Genomic DNA, 6,946 nt, shown 5'->3' on the forward strand with positions numbered 1-6,946 from the left:
GGGGTCAAACGGACATCTGTGCAAAGAGTTTTGACCATTTCTTGAAGCGTCGCAGTGCAGTCCAAACAGAATACGGACCGTATTTCAAAATACTGCCCATCTTTCAAAATATGGCCCGTCTTTCAAAATACGGCCAGTATTTTGCTGGGCGGAAAATTTAATGTTCCAAACAATATATATTTGTCCATATCATTCCAAATCATTATTTTGCAATCCTTTAAGCCCTAGAACGACCTCCTACCCTCTCCCATCATCAAGAACACCAAGGTAAGCCTACTCTAATCATTCCAAGTTAATTCTAATATATATCCTTGTAATCTAAACAAGAAATCATCATTCTTAACCTAGGGTTTTCAAGAAAACCCATCTCAAGGTTCAAGATTCAAGATTTTGGAAATCTTCTTCAAAGTTCAAGTCTTTAATTCAAGTTTTGGAGCATTACCAGGTATGTAGGGTTTCTATCTACGTATGGGAACATCATTGTTTTTCCCCACACTTCTTTTTCCATAAAGTATGAAGCTTCACGAAAACTAGGGTTTTAACCATGTTCATGATAACCCTATGCCCCGTGTTATATTATGTATTAAATTGTTATAAATTCTTCATTGTGTTCTTGATACATCATTATGATTATTGAGAATCTGTCCGTAACCCATGAAAACCCATACATTGCATCCCATGGGTTCTTACATGAAAGTTATGACTATTATGATATTTTCAAGAAATATACTACATGTTTTACAAGTTTTCATGCACTTATATAACATAATTACTCTCATGCCATGATACAAGATACATACATGCTAAATACAAGTTATTTCATGAAACCATGTTTACAAGTTATTTCACGAAAATCATGGGATTCTTAGCCAACTATATCATGTTCATGTTTTTGGGAGTTGCACAAGTTACCGAGAAGGCTCATATAGCCTGAAACTACGTAGCCACCGTAGGACGAGGATCGCTCCGCCCAGTTAGGACGATTCCTTAATTTTACACTTAATGGATTCCATCAGGCACGTTACACCTTATACCCTGGCAAGGTATGGGGGCTCTGCTGGTCCGGCGAGGCACCAGACTCCACGGACCCACGTGGTGATATCATGTTGTCAATTTATGAAATACTCTCCCTACTTACCATGTTTTACTCATGTTATATATATATGTACTCATGATCATGCTCATGTTCATGTCTAGGTTTTTAGTTTCAGTTCTTAGCATGTTATTCCATGTCCCATGTTATTTCTCTCAATTGCTTTACATACTAGTACATTCATTGTGCTGACGTCTCTTTTTATTACCCGGGGGCCTGCATTTCACGATGCAGGTATGGATTTACAGGATGACGCCTCGGCTTATTAGGATCTGTACGTACCAGCTTATTGGTGACCCCCATCTCATTCGGGGTTTAGACATTGTCTTTCTTTATATAGGTTTGCATCTAAAGGTATACTGGGCGTCTTGTCCCAGCAAGTATATTACATGTTTCAGACTCATGTTATAGGTTTCATAGACAAGACAAGTGTCATGTTAGACTTTCAGAGTTGGTTAGCCGGTTTGGCTCATTTATGATATTGCTCGCATTCATGACTTAACCAAGTACTTATGTTTAATATTATGACTTACTATGCTTTTCTACAAAAGCTCATCATGCATTTCACGTTATATTTCCGCTCATGTATACCTCATGATGATTCAGCAAGCCATGTTATTCGCTCGATCACATGCAGTCAGGCACCGAGTGTCGCGTTACGCCGAGACCATGGTTCGGGGCATGACACTTCACTTTACTCTGTATTTAGTTTTCCTCATTGGAGAATAGAGATAATGCTGTCCTCTTAGCTCTAAGTGGAGAATGTAGATGCTTTACTTGAGGTGGAAGTTGAAAAGAAAAAAGAAGAAAGAAGTAAGAAAATGAATACAATATGCAATGCGAATATCAGATAATAACAGCTAAATGTATCCTACTTTTTAGAGTGCATAAAGGAAGCAATACCTTTATTTTATTTGAAGTAAAGAGATGGCACATATTCTTTTACGGCACATGAATAAACGCTATGTTATCGCACATCAGTTCTTTTATGGCACATGCAAAGTATGAAAGGGTTGTTACAGGTTAAAAATTAGAATTAAAATATATTAATAATTTTTTGAGACCCCAAATAGGGAATGAATACAGAGGGGAATTTATATGGGCAAAATCAAGTAATTTGACGTTAAGGGGTAGCTATTGATTGATTAAAAATTTAACCAAATGATCAATGTATCTATATGATTTTGAGGTTTGTTTAGTTTGTTAAAAGTGTGAGAAGGAATGATGTAGGTTGATATTTAGAGTAAAAAAGAAAAGTCAATTCTCTAAAACCTAAATAGGGAATGAAAATAGAGGATTATAAAGGCAGATTCAAGTAATTTGGGATTAAGACGTAGTTAATTGATTGATAAATTTCCAACTAAGTGAACAAGATTTCATCGGGAAAATACATAAACCCCCCCCCCCCAACGTATACTCGGATTAATTATGACGCACCCAACCTTTGCGTGTGCGACCTATTACCCCCCTGACTTTTTTTTTTTTTTTGTATTTTTGTACTTTTTTCGGCTGACATGGCACAATCAAAATTTGATGCCTAGTTGCACAGTGGAGAGTGTTGCGCACTCCCCGCCACATTGGCGCCACGTCAGTGCCACATCACTGCCACGTTAGTGACACTTTTTCTTTCTTTTTTTCATTTGATTTTTCATTTATTAATTATATTTATACTAATTAACCTCTAATTACCCATTAAACCCGTCATTAATTTTGTCTTCTTCATCACTAAACCCTTCTTCTTCTTCTTCTTATTCTTCTTCTTCTTCTTCTTCTTCTTCTTCTTCTTCTTCATTTCAAGAAATCCATCAACCCATTTTCTTCAAAATTAACAACACACATTCAACCCATTTTCTTCCTCCATTAACACACACGCACATATTCAACCCATTTTCTTCAAAATTAACAACGCACATTCAACCCATTTTCTTCCTCCATTAACACACACACATTCAATATCTTTTATCAATCATAAATATCTTTTCAAGAAATCAACCAACCCATATTCTTCCTCCATTAACAAACACACATTTAACCCATTTTATTTCTCCATTAACACACACATTCAACCCATTTTCTTCAAAATAAACAATGAAGAAATTGCACGAACTGCCCTTCAAATGGACTGGTTGCACAAATTGCCCTTCATTGTTTAAAAAATAAACAATGAAGAAATTGCACGAACTGCCCTTCAAATGGACTGGTTGCCCTTCAATGTGTGTGTATTAATGGAGGAAGAAAATGGGTTGAATGTGTGTGTGTTAATGGAGGAAGAAAATGGGTTGGTTGATTTCTTGAAAAGATATGTATGATTGATGATGAAATTGAATATGTGTGTGTTAATGGAGGAAGAAAATGGGTTGAATGTGTGTGTGTTAATGGAGGAAGAAAATGGGTTAAATGTGTGTGTGTTAATGGAGGAAGAATATGGGTTGATTGATTTCTTAAAAATAAGCTTTTTATGATTGATGATGAAATTGAATATGTGTGTGTTAATGGAGGAAAAATGGGTTAATTGATTTCTTGAAATGAAGAAGAAGAAGAAGAAGAAGAAGAAGAAGAAGGTGACGACATGGCAGTGATGTGGCACTAACGTGGCACCAATGTGGAGAAGAGTGTGCAACACTCTCCACTGTGCAACTGGGCATCAAATTTTGATTGTGCCATGTCAGCCGAAAAAAGTACAAAAATACAGAAAAAATAAGGCTGGGGGGTAATATGTCACCTGTAAAGGTTGGGTGCGTTATAATTAATCCAAGTATATATTGGGGAGGGGGGGGGGGGTTTATGTATTTTCCCAGATTTCATCTTTATGAATTTTTGGTACTTTTTCCGAATAAAAAGATAGTAATAAATTTCCAGACCCCGGATAGGGAATGGATATAGAGGATTTATGTAGGAAAACCCAACTAATTTGGGGTTCAGGGTAGTTATTGATTGATGAATTTCCAACTAAATGAACAAGATTTCATCTTTATGAATTTTTGGTAGTTTTTTCGAGTAAAAAGATATCAAATTTTTTAGACACCGCATAGGGAATTTGGAGTTGAGGGTAGTTATTGATTGATGAATTTTCAACTAAATGAACAAGATTTCATCTTTATGATTTTTTGTTAGTTTTTTTTAGTAAAAAGATAACAATTTTTCAAGACACTGGATGGGGATTGGATATAGAGGATTTATATAAGGAGGCTCAACTAATTTGGGAATGAGATGTAGTTATCGACTAATAAATTTCCAACTAATTGAACAAGATTTCATTTTTTTGAAATATTGGTAGTTTTTCTTTCTTAGCCTTTCTGTTTATAGCTTGAAGGCCTAGTGTAGTATTGTTCTTCACTTCTCAACTAATGACTTGGCGTGTTGTAGTAGATTAACACTCAGTTTAAAAAGATAATCAACTTTCTAAATCCTGAATTGGGAATGGATATAGAGTATTTATACAGGCGAACTAAACTAATTTGGGATTGAGGCATATTTATCCATTTATAAATTTCTAGCTAAATCAACAGGATAGTTATCTGATTTTTTGGTTGATTTTCTCTTTTACCCTTAAATTTAATAGCTTGATGCTCTGTTGTAGTATTGTTCTATTCACAGCTTCACTTGCTAACTAATACAAAACTGCATTGTATGGTAGGCATCTATGAACGGTGTGTGATTTGCTCCTTCAGGATGATTAGTAAATTAGTAGAATAATTTTTTTCCATGAAGGTCAAACTACTTTTTGTCTTCATTTTCCTTTGTTCTGCTGTCATTAGTGAATTGAGATGCCAATTCTACATCTTAGATGAATGGTATTTTTCATTCTGTTTTAACCTTTTTCTTGTTTAAGCTGACAAGCTCAGATATAGTTTATAGTTATTGGGTTTCTTTCTAACATTTATAAATGTTTCTTAAGTTATCACTCAGCTGATTTAGATTTTTCTAGATGTGCCCCCAAGAACCAACACAAACATTGTTTGGATTATAATCCTATTGACTTCTTAGCCTATACCATCCTTGTGTTTGTTGGATAACAAAGTAACAACGATACTCTTTTTTGTTGATTCTCTCATCCTTGCAACTGTGATCTGTAAATGCGGTTTTCCATGTGATATAACTTGGCATCCCTACTTCTTCTCTACAGTATGCACCATTGTATTTTTACCTTGTGGGAGGATTTTGCTGAGATTGATGGAAGCGACCTAGCTGCACAAATTGAAGAACATCCAGTAATCCTAGCAAAACGAATTGCACGGTCTTCATATGCTGGTATAAACTAGATTTTAATTTTTGCTTTGTATATTAAAAACATTAATTGTTTTCACTTATAGGATGTACAACACAGGGACATCCTTGACAACAAGATACAATTTTGTAATATTGATAAATCCATCCTATCCACAGGCTGCAGAATTAATGAACTGTTATGAGATAAATATGTGACAAATGGTACAGTTCTATACAAAAATCTAATTGTGTATATGACCCAAAATAATATAACTATGTTCATTTACAGGGCAAAAGAGAATGAAGAAATGTTCAGCACATATACGCAAAGAAGTTCTCCAGAAACAGCTTCATCGCCAATTCCTATATCACTAAATGATGAAGCTATACCTATAGGAAATATCCAAGCACAACCTGCGGTATATATCAAACAAATGTTACTATATATTTAGATTCAATACTATTACCAGCAACACAACTAATCTTATGTGCTTCTCTTTTTTGAATAGATGAAATCTTTTCACGTTGAAGGTAAATTATTGTTCTTTTGGATGATGAGCAGTTGTTTTATGAGTTAATGTGTTCAAAATGCAAGAACTTTGTTAGGACCAAAATAATAAAGGCTATTGACTGTGCAAACTGTGATCAGCAAGCGATGTTAACACCCAAGTAACCAAGCGTTTCATAATCCAAATTTACTTTCTCAAATAATTTATGAATGTAAAATAACATATAATAATATTATATAACAGGTGCCGCTTTCAAGTCCAAATTGCAGATGGAAGTGGATCGACAATTGCAACATTAGTAGGTGAACCTGGAGAGAATCTTCTTTCAATGAAAACTGAACAAATCTATGAAACAATTAACATAAAGGTGCAAATCAATTAGAATTCAATTGAGATTCTTCACTTCAACTGATATGTTAGACTTAAAGAGCTCCTTTTTAATTGCAGAACGAATCACTGCCCCTTCCGGATATTCAACAACATCTTGCTGACAAAGTGTTTAAAGTACAACCGAAGAAATCTTTTTCTAGGAATTCGATGAAACACCAAAAAACTGTTCATTTTGTCATTTGCTGAGAAACAGGATACTCTCCAATTGCCAGTAGTATCAACTTCTACAAATACCGGAGAAAGCAGTAAAAGAGAACTTGACAAGGTATCATAAGAAGAAGAATAAAAAAAACTAACCGTTGGAACTACCTCATCTAGAAAGAGACAACAGACTGAACGAGCAACTCCAACCAAAAAAACTACATCTTCTAGCAAAAGGGAGGGTATCAAACCAGTCACTCCAACTAAGAAAAAGTAAAGGCCAGTAAACTATGTAGAGTGCTTTCTACAATTTGACTATCCTTTATGTGATATAAAAAAAATTATTTTTGAAGCATATGTTTTCTACAGCTACAACTTAAACATTACTCATTCAAAACTGCTAATTAGATCAGATATCAAGTTACTGGGGTCTCTTTCTAAGAAAATGTACTTTTAATGCTCAGAATTAAGCCAACCTTCGGCATCTAAGCCACCAACTTTCTGTCATTTGTGTTCTCCCTTTCTCATTTACCTATACACACACACACACACACACACACACATATATATATATATATATATATATATGAAACTGATATCTATC

General features: G+C 34.7%; 1 long non-coding RNA gene across 2 annotated transcripts; it reads left to right on the plus strand.

Moving 5' to 3' along the window:
- The first annotated feature begins 5,126 nt into the window (after positions 1 to 5,126).
- LOC132044099 (uncharacterized) lies at positions 5,127 to 6,647 on the plus strand. Of its 2 annotated transcripts, none has more exons than XR_009412029.1 (5): positions 5,127 to 5,344; positions 5,421 to 5,721; positions 5,812 to 5,971; positions 6,055 to 6,178; positions 6,395 to 6,647. It is a non-coding gene; the product is annotated as an uncharacterized LOC132044099 (long non-coding RNA). The 2 variants fall into 2 exon arrangements; XR_009412028.1 differs by lacking the exon at positions 6,395 to 6,647 and adding an exon at positions 6,259 to 6,381.
- The last annotated feature ends 299 nt before the right edge of the window (positions 6,648 to 6,946 follow it).

This window comes from Lycium ferocissimum, unplaced genomic scaffold, assembly GCF_029784015.1.
Source record: "Lycium ferocissimum isolate CSIRO_LF1 unplaced genomic scaffold, AGI_CSIRO_Lferr_CH_V1 ctg3515, whole genome shotgun sequence".
Classification (NCBI taxonomy): Eukaryota; Viridiplantae; Streptophyta; class Magnoliopsida; order Solanales; family Solanaceae; genus Lycium; species Lycium ferocissimum.